This window comes from Gnatocerus cornutus, unplaced genomic scaffold, assembly GCF_029298725.1.
Source record: "Gnatocerus cornutus isolate USDA-ARS CGAHR unplaced genomic scaffold, icGnaCorn1.1 ctg00000178.1, whole genome shotgun sequence".
Taxonomy (NCBI): Eukaryota; Metazoa; Arthropoda; class Insecta; order Coleoptera; family Tenebrionidae; genus Gnatocerus; species Gnatocerus cornutus.
Window position 1 is genome coordinate 12788 of NW_028275513.1, and position 17336 is coordinate 30123.

Below are 17336 nucleotides of genomic sequence, written 5' to 3' on the forward strand. Positions count from 1 at the left end.
ATAACCAGCAGGGAGATCCAGACGGCGGTGCGTCTTCTTTTGCCCGGTGAATTGGCGAAGCACGCCGTTTCTGAAGGAACCAAGGCCGTCACCAAATACACCAGTTCAAAATAAATCCTCCTCGAGCAGCTTGGAAGTTGGTTGGAAAAAAAAGAAAAAAAATCGGTTCTTTTCAGAACCACAAATTCAACTCGAACGAATTAAAAATTTTCGTCTTCATACTATATAAGTTCCTGAGAGAAAATATAAATAGTGAAAAATATATTTAAAAAAAGTTTGACATCAGAAATGTTAATAAAAAAAGAAAAGAGTAGAGACAACGGCACGCGGTGTTCCCAAGCGGTCACCCATCCAAGTACTGACCGCGCCCGACGTTGCTTGACTTCGGTGATCGGACGAGAACCGGTAGTTTTCAACGTGGTATGGTCGTTGCCTGGTAAAATTTTCCAAGATGGTACGTTGACGATTTTTTGTGATTGTTCGATCGTTTGGATGTGACATTTTTCGATGGTACACATGTCAGAAAATGTACAAGATTTAAAAGAAGAAAAAAAAAAAATTTTTTTTTGCGAGTCGTTTTTTAGTTTTTTTTTTGCGACAAAATGACGAAAAAAAAAAACTCGTATGAGGCGTTAAATTAAATTGTTCGTTTGACGATCTCAACGAGTCACTTGCGATTAACGTAATTTAAAATTTGAGAACTTACTTACTCACTTGCTTGCTTAGATGGAAATAGCACCCACTTGAAGTAAACGCCGACACGGACCGGAGATGAATAAACTCCGAACGGACGGGGTTAATTCATGAACTGACCGTAGTACGGTCGAAGGTTCGCCGCCGCCGCTACCTGCTTTCTTTCTTAGAACTGATAACAGAGTTGGTTTCTTTGTCTGTTCATTCATCGAAATTCCCACCACTCTGGCCGGGCCGGGCGGGGTGGGTGTGTGTTGTTTCATGATTTGTTCTCTTCTCGATTTATTCTTTTTCCGACGTCGTTCGATTCATAGAGATGTTTTCGTCGAAAGTGTGGTCGCGTTTACATTGCATTAAAATTTAATTTGTTCCAGTGCGACGATGAAACAAGAAAAAAGTTTCAAGTAAGTACGCACGCACGCACACCTACATATTTCATTTTTTAAATCTTTCGACGTTCGTAGTTTCTGCTCGAAATGTCGACTAATAGTAGGGAATGTTTTGTTGATTTGTTTGTTTTTCGTTTTTGAGAAGAACAAATGAAAATTTCGTTGGATTTCTGTCGACCGACGACCGACTGAAAATCCGCCGACATCGACGTAGTTTTATTTAGAGTGTCTGAAAAATGCAAACAATGCAAGATTTCCGTATTTTTGTTGGTTTGTGGTGTTTGGGGAGTTTTTTTTATGATTATAAAATGGTTTCGTCGAGAAAAATTGCTTCTTTCGCAATGAATTGGCAAGAAAAATTAAAAAACTCGTCCGTTCCCGTCGCTGGATGTTCGACGGTGGTCCGTCTGATTTTCCCTTTATTTTCGTAAAATTGACGAGAATTTCGCCGTCAAAACTGTTTTCGGTGATGTTTCGATGATGGGATTTCGTCGTGTGAGGTAATTTTTGAGGAAAAAATGTCGATTTTGCGAAAAAAGTCGTTCGAAAAGTCCGTTCGTCGTACAAATTCGTTTCTCATGGTCGAGTCCGAAATTGACATCGTTTTTTTTCCGACCTGTTCGTCAAGATCGTTTTCAAAAATCAACTCCTACGAAAGGCGAAGGTTTTATCTTCGTTCTTGAAAAAATTCGACCTTCTCGGACGTCATCTTCGACCGTTTGTGAATTTTTTTCCTACACTCTGCAGGTTCGTCGGTCGTCGCTCCGATCCGTGCTGCGTCTCTTTGCGAGGCGATTTTCGAAAAGATCGCACGTACTTTTCGACCGATTCGTTCGTGAAACTTGTAGAGGATGCTTCCAAGTTTGTCTGGTCGAAAGCGGAACTTTCCTGTTATTCGTGGAAAACGCGTAACGTCGGCGTCGAACTTGGATGTCATCTCCTTGTTTCGGAGGGTCTTTGTTCGAGTCGACGTTCGATCGGTCCTTGTTCGCTTTTGGAGGTCGGCTGGTCGTCCGGGAAAACTTGAGGTTATTCAGGAGGCCATCGCCGACCGAATCGCTCATGTTCCCGACCCGGAGGCGGTGATCTTCGCGTAAAGAGAACGATGCCATCACGCGAAAGCTGTATTCGAGGCCCACTGAATTTTCTAACTCGACGAGAAGGCTCTCGTTTAGTCCGCGGTCCGCGCGTTTTCGAACGCGCCAACACTTTGACTTTGGCGCCCAATTCGTTCTGTAAAGTTCATTCGTTCTTTCACCGAAGAATAAGCCTACCTATAATAAAAAGAAAAAAACGCGCGCGCGATAGACGAAAATATGGCCGACGTAGAAAATCAAGCAGCTTCGACGGTCGCCGGTGCCACTTCCGGCTCCTCACCGGTGAAGAAGGAGAAGAAGCCCAAAAATCCGAGAAGCAAACCTTCTCATCCGCCCACTTCGGAGATGGTCACCAACGCCATCAAAGGCTTGAAGGAACGCGGCGGTTCTTCGTTGCAGGCGATCAAGAAATATGTCGCGGCCAACTACAAAGTCGACGCGGAAAAATTTGCGCCTTTCATCAAGAAGTACCTTAAGGGCGCCGTCGCATCCGGTTCGTTGGTCCAAACCAAAGGAAAAGGAGCTTCCGGTTCGTTCAAGTTGGCTTCTGCCGTCACCGGTGCAGCTAAGGCTCCGTCCGCCACGAAAAAGAGATCTGCCGCTGCGACCGCGTCGTCATCGGCGAAATCCAAGAAGACGGGCGTTGCTAAACGTTCCGTCGCGTCAGCGCCGACGTCCGCCGAAAAAGGATCCGCCTCAAAAGCCGGTAAGAAGGCCGCCCCCGCCGCTTCGGCCAAGTCTAAGAAAACTGCCGCCGAAAAGAAGAGCGTCGCCGTATCGAAGGCTAGAAAGGCTGCGTCCGCTCCCGAAAAGAAAGCCAGCGCCGCCTCCAGATCGCCCGTCAAACCCAAGACGCCATCGAAAGCGAAGAAATCCAACAAGGCCGGTCCAACCAAGAAACCGAAAGCGCCGAAACCGAAAACGGCCAAAGCCGTCACCGTCAAAGCGAAAAAAACCGCTTCACCCAAGAGAAAGAAGTGAAAAGTCGACGACGATGATTTAATTTTTTCAACGACGACGACGTCCTGGTGGTTTCGGGAACGTGCTCCGATCGTATATATCGACGTAGGGGCACCATCGATACAAATAAATGGCCCTTTTCAGGGCCACAATTATTTTCAAGAAACGAACGAAAGATTCGCTTGGACAATGCACATTCTGTTGAGGAGATACATACTTTCATTTGATTTTCTTGTCTATTCATTTGACTGTCGAAACAGTGTTATTACAAAGAATGATAAACTTTATTATATAATAATGTTTCAAATAGTCTCAGTTAAAAGAAAATTTAATGTGAAAGAAAAAAGCAAAAGTTTATCGTTTTATGTAAGTACGAATTTTGTGAATAAATCACATAACCTAACTTTTTTTTTTTTTTTTTTTTTTTTTCAATCTCAAAAAGTTGCATGCGCGAACGATAAATTTTCAATTCGTTGGAAAATAATTGTGGTTCTGAAAAGAACCGATTTTTTTTTTCTTCTTTTAACACCTTCGAAGATGAAGAATTTGTTAATTCTAGATGGTCGGATCGGATGGATGGATGGATGGATGGAGGAAATTTAAGCCCTCTCGCCACGAATGCGTCTCGCCAATTGGATGTCTTTCGGCATGATGGTGACACGTTTGGCGTGGATGGCGCACAAGTTGGTGTCTTCGAAGAGGCCGACGAGATAAGCCTCGCTGGCTTCTTGAAGTGCCATCACGGCCGAACTTTGGAAACGGAGATCGGTCTTGAAATCTTGGGCGATCTCTCGGACGAGACGTTGGAAAGGCAGCTTGCGGATCAAAAGTTCAGTGCTCTTTTGATAACGACGAATCTCACGAAGGGCGACCGTACCGGGCCTGTAACGGTGAGGTTTCTTGACACCTCCGGTGGCGGGAGCGCTTTTTCTGGCCGCCTTCGTGGCCAACTGTTTTCTAGGTGCCTTGCCACCGGTAGATTTACGAGCCGTCTGTTTAGTTCTCGCCATCTCGGATATCGGATGAATCAAATGAAAAGAATTAACGTAGGTAGTGGCTTGCTTGCTTGCTTCGACCGAACGACCGACCGTACGTACGAACGTTCGAAAGTCAACTGAAAATTTTCGTCGCGCCAACGGCCGTTTTATAAACTCGATGAGTCATACGGCGACGCCATTGGTGGATTCGTTTTTAACGCGAGGTGGAGCTGCCGTAACTTATAAATAGTCCCGCGGAATGAAATTTTGACGTTAGTTCCATAACGAACTTGGTCGAAGCTACGTCGTTTTGTACGAAGAATTTCCTAATTTTATCAAGATGACCGGTCGTGGTAAAGGTGGCAAAGGATTGGGAAAAGGTGGCGCCAAACGTCATCGCAAAGTTCTACGCGATAACATCCAAGGTATAACGAAACCGGCGATCAGAAGATTGGCTCGTCGTGGTGGTGTGAAACGTATTTCCGGTCTCATCTACGAAGAAACCAGAGGTGTGTTGAAGGTCTTCCTCGAGAACGTCATCCGTGACGCCGTAACTTACACCGAACACGCAAAACGTAAGACCGTCACCGCCATGGACGTCGTCTACGCCCTGAAACGTCAAGGTCGTACCCTTTACGGTTTCGGCGGTTAATTTTATCATTTTATGACGTGTATCCGCATCCTCAGAGGAATAACAACAAACCCCCCGCAGGCAAGCAAACAAACAAACAAAAAAAAAACGGTTCTTTTCAGAACCACAAAATAAATCAAACGAATTAAATATGTTGCTCAATTGTGTGTTTGTCTTCAAATCGAAATGAAAATCGTACGGAGTGAGTGATCATTTTAATTTGTGATCCAGGCGGCGACTTTGACAATTTTGACAGCAGTTTTAGGTTAGAATGACCATCGTTAAAAGAACGTTTTTGCCACGAAGAGTATATTTGAGGTTATGTCCAATATGGGGTAGAGTTACTCTCCTCAGACGTGACTTGAAACAAAATCTCATAGCAAATAAAACGATTGATTGTAGTATTACGGCTCACCGCTGACGACTGCTGCTGCAAGAAATTATCGAGACGGAGAGCACGTATAGGCGACCGGTGTGTGTGTGTATGTTCTTAACAGATTAATGTGCGAAATGTGAAGAAATTTACGACGAATCGGAATGTTTCTTGAATTAGATAATCAATAAATTATTATAGATAGAGTTGTCGAGTTCGTGCTTTAGTCGGGCATTGAATTTTTCTAAAAATTACGATGAAAAGTCGTAAAAATCATCTTTCTTGGTTGAATGTAATCGAAAATCTTCCGTTCAGTCTACGCTCGTATAATGAATTAATTGATCGGTTTAACTTTAAAATATCTAAAAGACTTTTTAACATGATTCTCATAGGTTGTTGTATTTTGGCGAAAAAATCAATTCGTTCGAGTTGAATTTTTGGCCCTGAGAAGGGCCGATGTGAAGATGGTTTTTATAAAAGTTTTTGTTTTTCGTTCGAGATGACGGCGGCGAAGAATTAAATTTAAGGCTTCTTTTCGGTCTTCTTGGGCAACAACACCGCCTGGATGTTGGGCAAGACACCGCCTTGGGCGATGGTAACGCCGGAAAGGAGCTTGTTTAACTCCTCGTCGTTCCTTATAGCCAATTGAAGATGTCTCGGAATGATACGGGTTTTCTTGTTATCTCTGGCGGCGTTTCCTGCCAATTCGAGAACTTCGGCGGCTAGATATTCCATTACGGCCGCCAAATAAACGGGAGCACCTGCACCCACTCTTTCGGCGTAGTTTCCTTTACGCAGAAGACGATGAATTCTGCCGACGGGAAACTGAAGTCCGGCACGACTGGAACGAGACTTCGCCTTTCCCTTCACTTTACCTCCTTTTCCTCTTCCGGACATGTTGTTATACGATATAAACAGCAAAACACCTACTGCGACTGACACGAAGCGCACTGACAAACGTACGGCTTGAAATAAATGCCGAACGCGGCGAAGGCTAGAAATTTATATGGTCGGTACAGCGCCATCTCGTTAGGGCAATGGTCGAACGACGAACTAAGGCGGAGCGCCTGTTTGTCGCTCGCTCGTTATAAATAGAGGGATTTTAGGTGTGCGGCGTTTTAGATCGAGTATACTCGTCGTAACGTGCACGTCGTGTCTGTCTCGTTTTCTGTTTTTAAACGTTTTTTTAACTCGACGACTAGAAGAGAATGCCACCCAAGACCAGCGGTAAGGCGGCCAAGAAGGCCGGAAAAGCTCAAAAGAACATCTCGAAGAGCGACAAGAAAAAGAAGCGCAGGAGGAAGGAGAGTTACGCCATCTACATTTACAAGGTGTTGAAGCAGGTCCATCCCGATACCGGTATCTCCAGCAAGGCTATGTCTATCATGAACAGTTTCGTGAACGACATCTTCGAACGTATAGCTGCTGAAGCCAGTCGCCTCGCTCATTACAACAAACGTTCGACCATAACCAGCAGGGAGATCCAGACGGCGGTGCGTCTTCTTTTGCCCGGTGAATTGGCGAAGCACGCCGTTTCTGAAGGAACCAAGGCCGTCACCAAATACACCAGTTCAAAATAAATCCTCCTCGAGCAGCTTGGAAGTTGGTTGGAAAAAAAAGAAAAAAAATCGGTTCTTTTCAGAACCACAAATTCAACTCGAACGAATTAAAAATTTTCGTCTTCATACTATATAAGTTCCTGAGAGAAAATATAAATAGTGAAAAATATATTTAAAAAAAGTTTGACATCAGAAATGTTAATAAAAAAAGAAAAGAGTAGAGACAACGGCACGCGGTGTTCCCAAGCGGTCACCCATCCAAGTACTGACCGCGCCCGACGTTGCTTGACTTCGGTGATCGGACGAGAACCGGTAGTTTTCAACGTGGTATGGTCGTTGCCTGGTAAAATTTTCCAAGATGGTACGTTGACGATTTTTTGTGATTGTTCGATCGTTTGGATGTGACATTTTTCGATGGTACACATGTCAGAAAATGTACAAGATTTAAAAGAAGAAAAAAAAAAAATTTTTTTTTGCGAGTCGTTTTTTAGTTTTTTTTTTGCGACAAAATGACGAAAAAAAAAAACTCGTATGAGGCGTTAAATTAAATTGTTCGTTTGACGATCTCAACGAGTCACTTGCGATTAACGTAATTTAAAATTTGAGAACTTACTTACTCACTTGCTTGCTTAGATGGAAATAGCACCCACTTGAAGTAAACGCCGACACGGACCGGAGATGAATAAACTCCGAACGGACGGGGTTAATTCATGAACTGACCGTAGTACGGTCGAAGGTTCGCCGCCGCCGCTACCTGCTTTCTTTCTTAGAACTGATAACAGAGTTGGTTTCTTTGTCTGTTCATTCATCGAAATTCCCACCACTCTGGCCGGGCCGGGCGGGGTGGGTGTGTGTTGTTTCATGATTTGTTCTCTTCTCGATTTATTCTTTTTCCGACGTCGTTCGATTCATAGAGATGTTTTCGTCGAAAGTGTGGTCGCGTTTACATTGCATTAAAATTTAATTTGTTCCAGTGCGACGATGAAACAAGAAAAAAGTTTCAAGTAAGTACGCACGCACGCACACCTACATATTTCATTTTTTAAATCTTTCGACGTTCGTAGTTTCTGCTCGAAATGTCGACTAATAGTAGGGAATGTTTTGTTGATTTGTTTGTTTTTCGTTTTTGAGAAGAACAAATGAAAATTTCGTTGGATTTCTGTCGACCGACGACCGACTGAAAATCCGCCGACATCGACGTAGTTTTATTTAGAGTGTCTGAAAAATGCAAACAATGCAAGATTTCCGTATTTTTGTTGGTTTGTGGTGTTTGGGGAGTTTTTTTTATGATTATAAAATGGTTTCGTCGAGAAAAATTGCTTCTTTCGCAATGAATTGGCAAGAAAAATTAAAAAACTCGTCCGTTCCCGTCGCTGGATGTTCGACGGTGGTCCGTCTGATTTTCCCTTTATTTTCGTAAAATTGACGAGAATTTCGCCGTCAAAACTGTTTTCGGTGATGTTTCGATGATGGGATTTCGTCGTGTGAGGTAATTTTTGAGGAAAAAATGTCGATTTTGCGAAAAAAGTCGTTCGAAAAGTCCGTTCGTCGTACAAATTCGTTTCTCATGGTCGAGTCCGAAATTGACATCGTTTTTTTTTCCGACCTGTTCGTCAAGATCGTTTTCAAAAATCAACTCCTACGAAAGGCGAAGGTTTTATCTTCGTTCTTGAAAAAATTCGACCTTCTCGGACGTCATCTTCGACCGTTTGTGAATTTTTTTCCTACACTCTGCAGGTTCGTCGGTCGTCGCTCCGATCCGTGCTGCGTCTCTTTGCGAGGCGATTTTCGAAAAGATCGCACGTACTTTTCGACCGATTCGTTCGTGAAACTTGTAGAGGATGCTTCCAAGTTTGTCTGGTCGAAAGCGGAACTTTCCTGTTATTCGTGGAAAACGCGTAACGTCGGCGTCGAACTTGGATGTCATCTCCTTGTTTCGGAGGGTCTTTGTTCGAGTCGACGTTCGATCGGTCCTTGTTCGCTTTTGGAGGTCGGCTGGTCGTCCGGGAAAACTTGAGGTTATTCAGGAGGCCATCGCCGACCGAATCGCTCATGTTCCCGCACCCGGAGGCGGTGATCTTCGCGTAAAGAGAACGATGCCATCACGCGAAAGCTGTATTCGAGGCCCACTGAATTTTCTAACTCGACGAGAAGGCTCTCGTTTAGTCCGCGGTCCGCGCGTTTTCGAACGCGCCAACACTTTGACTTTGGCGCCCAATTCGTTCTGTAAAGTTCATTCGTTCTTTCACCGAAGAATAAGCCTACCTATAATAAAAAGAAAAAAACGCGCGCGCGATAGACGAAAATATGGCCGACGTAGAAAATCAAGCAGCTTCGACGGTCGCCGGTGCCACTTCCGGCTCCTCACCGGTGAAGAAGGAGAAGAAGCCCAAAAATCCGAGAAGCAAACCTTCTCATCCGCCCACTTCGGAGATGGTCACCAACGCCATCAAAGGCTTGAAGGAACGCGGCGGTTCTTCGTTGCAGGCGATCAAGAAATATGTCGCGGCCAACTACAAAGTCGACGCGGAAAAATTTGCGCCTTTCATCAAGAAGTACCTTAAGGGCGCCGTCGCATCCGGTTCGTTGGTCCAAACCAAAGGAAAAGGAGCTTCCGGTTCGTTCAAGTTGGCTTCTGCCGTCACCGGTGCAGCTAAGGCTCCGTCCGCCACGAAAAAGAGATCTGCCGCTGCGACCGCGTCGTCATCGGCGAAATCCAAGAAGACGGGCGTTGCTAAACGTTCCGTCGCGTCAGCGCCGACGTCCGCCGAAAAAGGATCCGCCTCAAAAGCCGGTAAGAAGGCCGCCCCCGCCGCTTCGGCCAAGTCTAAGAAAACTGCCGCCGAAAAGAAGAGCGTCGCCGTATCGAAGGCTAGAAAGGCTGCGTCCGCTCCCGAAAAGAAAGCCAGCGCCGCCTCCAGATCGCCCGTCAAACCCAAGACGCCATCGAAAGCGAAGAAATCCAACAAGGCCGGTCCAACCAAGAAACCGAAAGCGCGCGAAACCGAAAACGGCCAAAGCCGTCACCGTCAAAGCGAAAAAAACCGCTTCACCCAAGAGAAAGAAGTGAAAAGTCGACGACGATGATTTAATTTTTTCAACGACGACGACGTCCTGGTGGTTTCGGGAACGTGCTCCGATCGTATATATCGACGTAGGGGCACCATCGATACAAATAAATGGCCCTTTTCAGGGCCACAATTATTTTCAAGAAACGAACGAAAGATTCGCTTGGACAATGCACATTCTGTTGAGGAGATACATACTTTCATTTGATTTTCTTGTCTATTCATTTGACTGTCGAAACAGTGTTATTACAAAGAATGATAAACTTTATTATATAATAATGTTTCAAATAGTCTCAGTTAAAAGAAAATTTAATGTGAAAGAAAAAAGCAAAAGTTTATCGTTTTATGTAAGTACGAATTTTGTGAATAAATCACATAACCTAACTTTTTTTTTTTTTTTTTTTTTTTTTCAATCTCAAAAAGTTGCATGCGCGAACGATAAATTTTCAATTCGTTGGAAAATAATTGTGGTTCTGAAAAGAACCGATTTTTTTTTTCTTCTTTTAACACCTTCGAAGATGAAGAATTTGTTAATTCTAGATGGTCGGATCGGATGGATGGATGGATGGATGGAGGAAATTTAAGCCCTCTCGCCACGAATGCGTCTCGCCAATTGGATGTCTTTCGGCATGATGGTGACACGTTTGGCGTGGATGGCGCACAAGTTGGTGTCTTCGAAGAGGCCGACGAGATAAGCCTCGCTGGCTTCTTGAAGTGCCATCACGGCCGAACTTTGGAAACGGAGATCGGTCTTGAAATCTTGGGCGATCTCTCGGACGAGACGTTGGAAAGGCAGCTTGCGGATCAAAAGTTCAGTGCTCTTTTGATAACGACGAATCTCACGAAGGGCGACCGTACCGGGCCTGTAACGGTGAGGTTTCTTGACACCTCCGGTGGCGGGAGCGCTTTTTCTGGCCGCCTTCGTGGCCAACTGTTTTCTAGGTGCCTTGCCACCGGTAGATTTACGAGCCGTCTGTTTAGTTCTCGCCATCTCGGATATCGGATGAATCAAATGAAAAGAATTAACGTAGGTAGTGGCTTGCTTGCTTGCTTCGACCGAACGACCGACCGTACGTACGAACGTTCGAAAGTCAACTGAAAATTTTCGTCGCGCCAACGGCCGTTTTATAAACTCGATGAGTCATACGGCGACGCCATTGGTGGATTCGTTTTTAACGCGAGGTGGAGCTGCCGTAACTTATAAATAGTCCCGCGGAATGAAATTTTGACGTTAGTTCCATAACGAACTTGGTCGAAGCTACGTCGTTTTGTACGAAGAATTTCCTAATTTTATCAAGATGACCGGTCGTGGTAAAGGTGGCAAAGGATTGGGAAAAGGTGGCGCCAAACGTCATCGCAAAGTTCTACGCGATAACATCCAAGGTATAACGAAACCGGCGATCAGAAGATTGGCTCGTCGTGGTGGTGTGAAACGTATTTCCGGTCTCATCTACGAAGAAACCAGAGGTGTGTTGAAGGTCTTCCTCGAGAACGTCATCCGTGACGCCGTAACTTACACCGAACACGCAAAACGTAAGACCGTCACCGCCATGGACGTCGTCTACGCCCTGAAACGTCAAGGTCGTACCCTTTACGGTTTCGGCGGTTAATTTTATCATTTTATGACGTGTATCCGCATCCTCAGAGGAATAACAACAAACCCCCCGCAGGCAAGCAAACAAACAAACAAAAAAAAACGGTTCTTTTCAGAACCACAAAATAAATCAAACGAATTAAATATGTTGCTCAATTGTGTGTTTGTCTTCAAATCGAAATGAAAATCGTACGGAGTGAGTGATCATTTTAATTTGTGATCCAGGCGGCGACTTTGACAATTTTGACAGCAGTTTTAGGTTAGAATGACCATCGTTAAAAGAACGTTTTTGCCACGAAGAGTATATTTGAGGTTATGTCCAATATGGGGTAGAGTTACTCTCCTCAGACGTGACTTGAAACAAAATCTCATAGCAAATAAAACGATTGATTGTAGTATTACGGCTCACCGCTGACGACTGCTGCTGCAAGAAATTATCGAGACGGAGAGCACGTATAGGCGACCGGTGTGTGTGTGTATGTTCTTAACAGATTAATGTGCGAAATGTGAAGAAATTTACGACGAATCGGAATGTTTCTTGAATTAGATAATCAATAAATTATTATAGATAGAGTTGTCGAGTTCGTGCTTTAGTCGGGCATTGAATTTTTCTAAAAATTACGATGAAAAGTCGTAAAAATCATCTTTCTTGGTTGAATGTAATCGAAAATCTTCCGTTCAGTCTACGCTCGTATAATGAATTAATTGATCGGTTTAACTTTAAAATATCTAAAAGACTTTTTAACATGATTCTCATAGGTTGTTGTATTTTGGCGAAAAAATCAATTCGTTCGAGTTGAATTTTTGGCCCTGAGAAGGGCCGATGTGAAGATGGTTTTTATAAAAGTTTTTGTTTTTCGTTCGAGATGACGGCGGCGAAGAATTAAATTTAAGGCTTCTTTTCGGTCTTCTTGGGCAACAACACCGCCTGGATGTTGGGCAAGACACCGCCTTGGGCGATGGTAACGCCGGAAAGGAGCTTGTTTAACTCCTCGTCGTTCCTTATAGCCAATTGAAGATGTCTCGGAATGATACGGGTTTTCTTGTTATCTCTGGCGGCGTTTCCTGCCAATTCGAGAACTTCGGCGGCTAGATATTCCATTACGGCCGCCAAATAAACGGGAGCACCTGCACCCACTCTTTCGGCGTAGTTTCCTTTACGCAGAAGACGATGAATTCTGCCGACGGGAAACTGAAGTCCGGCACGACTGGAACGAGACTTCGCCTTTCCCTTCACTTTACCTCCTTTTCCTCTTCCGGACATGTTGTTATACGATATAAACAGCAAAACACCTACTGCGACTGACACGAAGCGCACTGACAAACGTACGGCTTGAAATAAATGCCGAACGCGGCGAAGGCTAGAAATTTATATGGTCGGTACAGCGCCATCTCGTTAGGGCAATGGTCGAACGACGAACTAAGGCGGAGCGCCTGTTTGTCGCTCGCTCGTTATAAATAGAGGGATTTTAGGTGTGCGGCGTTTTAGATCGAGTATACTCGTCGTAACGTGCACGTCGTGTCTGTCTCGTTTTCTGTTTTTAAACGTTTTTTTAACTCGACGACTAGAAGAGAATGCCACCCAAGACCAGCGGTAAGGCGGCCAAGAAGGCCGGAAAAGCTCAAAAGAACATCTCGAAGAGCGACAAGAAAAAGAAGCGCAGGAGGAAGGAGAGTTACGCCATCTACATTTACAAGGTGTTGAAGCAGGTCCATCCCGATACCGGTATCTCCAGCAAGGCTATGTCTATCATGAACAGTTTCGTGAACGACATCTTCGAACGTATAGCTGCTGAAGCCAGTCGCCTCGCTCATTACAACAAACGTTCGACCATAACCAGCAGGGAGATCCAGACGGCGGTGCGTCTTCTTTTGCCCGGTGAATTGGCGAAGCACGCCGTTTCTGAAGGAACCAAGGCCGTCACCAAATACACCAGTTCAAAATAAATCCTCCTCGAGCAGCTTGGAAGTTGGTTGGAAAAAAAAGAAAAAAAATCGGTTCTTTTCAGAACCACAAATTCAACTCGAACGAATTAAAAATTTTCGTCTTCATACTATATAAGTTCCTGAGAGAAAATATAAATAGTGAAAAATATATTTAAAAAAAGTTTGACATCAGAAATGTTAATAAAAAAAGAAAAGAGTAGAGACAACGGCACGCGGTGTTCCCAAGCGGTCACCCATCCAAGTACTGACCGCGCCCGACGTTGCTTGACTTCGGTGATCGGACGAGAACCGGTAGTTTTCAACGTGGTATGGTCGTTGCCTGGTAAAATTTTCCAAGATGGTACGTTGACGATTTTTTGTGATTGTTCGATCGTTTGGATGTGACATTTTTCGATGGTACACATGTCAGAAAATGTACAAGATTTAAAAGAAGAAAAAAAAAAAATTTTTTTTTGCGAGTCGTTTTTTAGTTTTTTTTTTGCGACAAAATGACGAAAAAAAAAAACTCGTATGAGGCGTTAAATTAAATTGTTCGTTTGACGATCTCAACGAGTCACTTGCGATTAACGTAATTTAAAATTTGAGAACTTACTTACTCACTTGCTTGCTTAGATGGAAATAGCACCCACTTGAAGTAAACGCCGACACGGACCGGAGATGAATAAACTCCGAACGGACGGGGTTAATTCATGAACTGACCGTAGTACGGTCGAAGGTTCGCCGCCGCCGCTACCTGCTTTCTTTCTTAGAACTGATAACAGAGTTGGTTTCTTTGTCTGTTCATTCATCGAAATTCCCACCACTCTGGCCGGGCCGGGCGGGGTGGGTGTGTGTTGTTTCATGATTTGTTCTCTTCTCGATTTATTCTTTTTCCGACGTCGTTCGATTCATAGAGATGTTTTCGTCGAAAGTGTGGTCGCGTTTACATTGCATTAAAATTTAATTTGTTCCAGTGCGACGATGAAACAAGAAAAAAGTTTCAAGTAAGTACGCACGCACGCACACCTACATATTTCATTTTTTAAATCTTTCGACGTTCGTAGTTTCTGCTCGAAATGTCGACTAATAGTAGGGAATGTTTTGTTGATTTGTTTGTTTTTCGTTTTTGAGAAGAACAAATGAAAATTTCGTTGGATTTCTGTCGACCGACGACCGACTGAAAATCCGCCGACATCGACGTAGTTTTATTTAGAGTGTCTGAAAAATGCAAACAATGCAAGATTTCCGTATTTTTGTTGGTTTGTGGTGTTTGGGGAGTTTTTTTTATGATTATAAAATGGTTTCGTCGAGAAAAATTGCTTCTTTCGCAATGAATTGGCAAGAAAAATTAAAAAACTCGTCCGTTCCCGTCGCTGGATGTTCGACGGTGGTCCGTCTGATTTTCCCTTTATTTTCGTAAAATTGACGAGAATTTCGCCGTCAAAACTGTTTTCGGTGATGTTTCGATGATGGGATTTCGTCGTGTGAGGTAATTTTTGAGGAAAAAATGTCGATTTTGCGAAAAAAGTCGTTCGAAAAGTCCGTTCGTCGTACAAATTCGTTTCTCATGGTCGAGTCCGAAATTGACATCGTTTTTTTTCCGACCTGTTCGTCAAGATCGTTTTCAAAAATCAACTCCTACGAAAGGCGAAGGTTTTATCTTCGTTCTTGAAAAAATTCGACCTTCTCGGACGTCATCTTCGACCGTTTGTGAATTTTTTTCCTACACTCTGCAGGTTCGTCGGTCGTCGCTCCGATCCGTGCTGCGTCTCTTTGCGAGGCGATTTTCGAAAAGATCGCACGTACTTTTCGACCGATTCGTTCGTGAAACTTGTAGAGGATGCTTCCAAGTTTGTCTGGTCGAAAGCGGAACTTTCCTGTTATTCGTGGAAAACGCGTAACGTCGGCGTCGAACTTGGATGTCATCTCCTTGTTTCGGAGGGTCTTTGTTCGAGTCGACGTTCGATCGGTCCTTGTTCGCTTTTGGAGGTCGGCTGGTCGTCCGGGAAAACTTGAGGTTATTCAGGAGGCCATCGCCGACCGAATCGCTCATGTTCCCGCACCCGGAGGCGGTGATCTTCGCGTAAAGAGAACGATGCCATCACGCGAAAGCTGTATTCGAGGCCCACTGAATTTTCTAACTCGACGAGAAGGCTCTCGTTTAGTCCGCGGTCCGCGCGTTTTCGAACGCGCCAACACTTTGACTTTGGCGCCCAATTCGTTCTGTAAAGTTCATTCGTTCTTTCACCGAAGAATAAGCCTACCTATAATAAAAAGAAAAAAACGCGCGCGCGATAGACGAAAATATGGCCGACGTAGAAAATCAAGCAGCTTCGACGGTCGCCGGTGCCACTTCCGGCTCCTCACCGGTGAAGAAGGAGAAGAAGCCCAAAAATCCGAGAAGCAAACCTTCTCATCCGCCCACTTCGGAGATGGTCACCAACGCCATCAAAGGCTTGAAGGAACGCGGCGGTTCTTCGTTGCAGGCGATCAAGAAATATGTCGCGGCCAACTACAAAGTCGACGCGGAAAAATTTGCGCCTTTCATCAAGAAGTACCTTAAGGGCGCCGTCGCATCCGGTTCGTTGGTCCAAACCAAAGGAAAAGGAGCTTCCGGTTCGTTCAAGTTGGCTTCTGCCGTCACCGGTGCAGCTAAGGCTCCGTCCGCCACGAAAAAGAGATCTGCCGCTGCGACCGCGTCGTCATCGGCGAAATCCAAGAAGACGGGCGTTGCTAAACGTTCCGTCGCGTCAGCGCCGACGTCCGCCGAAAAAGGATCCGCCTCAAAAGCCGGTAAGAAGGCCGCCCCCGCCGCTTCGGCCAAGTCTAAGAAAACTGCCGCCGAAAAGAAGAGCGTCGCCGTATCGAAGGCTAGAAAGGCTGCGTCCGCTCCCGAAAAGAAAGCCAGCGCCGCCTCCAGATCGCCCGTCAAACCCAAGACGCCATCGAAAGCGAAGAAATCCAACAAGGCCGGTCCAACCAAGAAACCGAAAGCGCCGAAACCGAAAACGGCCAAAGCCGTCACCGTCAAAGCGAAAAAAACCGCTTCACCCAAGAGAAAGAAGTGAAAAGTCGACGACGATGATTTAATTTTTTCAACGACGACGACGTCCTGGTGGTTTCGGGAACGTGCTCCGATCGTATATATCGACGTAGGGGCACCATCGATACAAATAAATGGCCCTTTTCAGGGCCACAATTATTTTCAAGAAACGAACGAAAGATTCGCTTGGACAATGCACATTCTGTTGAGGAGATACATACTTTCATTTGATTTTCTTGTCTATTCATTTGACTGTCGAAACAGTGTTATTACAAAGAATGATAAACTTTATTATATAATAATGTTTCAAATAGTCTCAGTTAAAAGAAAATTTAATGTGAAAGAAAAAAGCAAAAGTTTATCGTTTTATGTAAGTACGAATTTTGTGAATAAATCACATAACCTAACTTTTTTTTTTTTTTTTTTTTTTTTTCAATCTCAAAAAGTTGCATGCGCGAACGATAAATTTTCAATTCGTTGGAAAATAATTGTGGTTCTGAAAAGAACCGATTTTTTTTTTCTTCTTTTAACACCTTCGAAGATGAAGAATTTGTTAATTCTAGATGGTCGGATCGGATGGATGGATGGATGGATGGAGGAAATTTAAGCCCTCTCGCCACGAATGCGTCTCGCCAATTGGATGTCTTTCGGCATGATGGTGACACGTTTGGCGTGGATGGCGCACAAGTTGGTGTCTTCGAAGAGGCCGACGAGATAAGCCTCGCTGGCTTCTTGAAGTGCCATCACGGCCGAACTTTGGAAACGGAGATCGGTCTTGAAATCTTGGGCGATCTCTCGGACGAGACGTTGGAAAGGCAGCTTGCGGATCAAAAGTTCAGTGCTCTTTTGATAACGACGAATCTCACGAAGGGCGACCGTACCGGGCCTGTAACGGTGAGGTTTCTTGACACCTCCGGTGGCGGGAGCGCTTTTTCTGGCCGCCTTCGTGGCCAACTGTTTTCTAGGTGCCTTGCCACCGGTAGATTTACGAGCCGTCTGTTTAGTTCTCGCCATCTCGGATATCGG

At 44.7% G+C, this 17336-nt stretch overlaps 3 non-coding genes across 3 annotated transcripts; all 3 read right to left on the reverse strand.

Annotated features, from left to right (window-relative positions):
- Positions 1-314: 314 nt before the first annotated feature.
- On the reverse strand, positions 315-434 carry LOC148165832 (5S ribosomal RNA). The gene has a single exon (XR_015771140.1). It is a non-coding gene; the product is annotated as a 5S ribosomal RNA (ribosomal RNA).
- A 6466-nt stretch (positions 435-6900) lies between these two features.
- LOC148165833 (5S ribosomal RNA) lies at positions 6901-7020 on the reverse strand. The gene has a single exon (XR_015771141.1). It is a non-coding gene; the product is annotated as a 5S ribosomal RNA (ribosomal RNA).
- A 6468-nt stretch (positions 7021-13488) lies between these two features.
- LOC148165834 (5S ribosomal RNA) lies at positions 13489-13608 on the reverse strand. The gene has a single exon (XR_015771142.1). It is a non-coding gene; the product is annotated as a 5S ribosomal RNA (ribosomal RNA).
- Positions 13609-17336: the final 3728 nt, after the last annotated feature.